This window comes from Microtus ochrogaster, linkage group LG3 (genome assembly GCF_000317375.1).
Source record: "Microtus ochrogaster isolate Prairie Vole_2 linkage group LG3, MicOch1.0, whole genome shotgun sequence".
NCBI lineage: Eukaryota > Metazoa > Chordata > Mammalia > Rodentia > Cricetidae > Microtus > Microtus ochrogaster.
In genome coordinates this window covers 33,359,184-33,360,242 of record NC_022029.1, presented here as the reverse complement: position 1 = coordinate 33,360,242, position 1,059 = coordinate 33,359,184, and the positions used below count along the sequence as shown (strand labels likewise).

General features: G+C 41.5%; 1 pseudogene; it reads left to right on the top strand.

The window, feature by feature from the left end:
• The first annotated feature begins 391 nt into the window (after positions 1-391).
• LOC101992431 overlaps positions 392-1,059 on the top strand; it is a 14,736-nt pseudogene continuing 14,068 nt past the window's right edge.

Here is a 1,059-nt window from a genome sequence, read left to right as displayed (position 1 = left end):
TTGCAGGATTTTTAGTATTAGCATCATACCTCAACTTCAACAACCCTATTTTACTAATATCTCCCTTCTGCTCAGCTCTGACCATTAGAATGTCTCTATATATTCTCAGAAATCTCTTCCTTAATTGTTGTCTTAAAATACTTTATTTATTTTTATTTCATGTACATTGGTGTTTTGCCTGCATGTAGGTCTGTGTGCAGGTGTCAGATCTTAGAGTTACAGACAGTTGCAGCTACCATGTGAGTGCTGGAATTTGAACCTGGTCCTTCTGTGGAAGAGCAGTCAGTGCTCTTAACCACTGAGTCATCTCTCCAGCCCCAGACGTCTCCCTTAAAGGATAGAAGTCACCCTTGCCTGAGAACCATTGCTGTAAAAGAATAAAGGAAGCAAGATGTGTAAAATAGTTACCCCTGTCCAGGGGCATGGACAAAGTTTACCTGACTTGACAGAGGAGAGGATGATGTGTTCTACAGCGGAGGACTTCACTCTGCTGCCAGAGAACCTGAGAAAGTTTGCCATTATGAACCACGCTCATTCTTCAGAGACCCTGGTGAGAGAATCCAGGTGGCAGAGACCGTCTTATAAAACTTAGAAGCGCATCCTTTATTATCTCTCCCTCCTCTCTATTGACTGGTACAAGCAATTTATTGAAAAATAGACTTTATTACCACCCTCAATACTTGAATGCCTGCCCAGCCAAAGATATTATACACTGTAGAGAATATTTTTATTGGATTTTTACAAACAATAAAAATAACCCATCTGGTCTCACCCTCTTAATTTTTGCTTAGAGGCCATTTTGTATAACATGGAAATTTTGATTTTCCTGCTGCACCCAAGGAACAAAGTTACCTGACTTTGTGTCTCCTTAACCCTTTGATGAGCAGCACTATTCTTCTACTCCCCAAATAGTGAAAGCAGCCATTGTGTCAACTGATTGCTCCTAAGAACGGGGTGTGGGCAATGATTATTAGGATTGCTAAGTCTGACCTTCTCTTGTGGTGTCTTTCTCTACACGGTCAGTCAGGTTCATAGCAGTTGCTGAGCTCCAGCCCCATC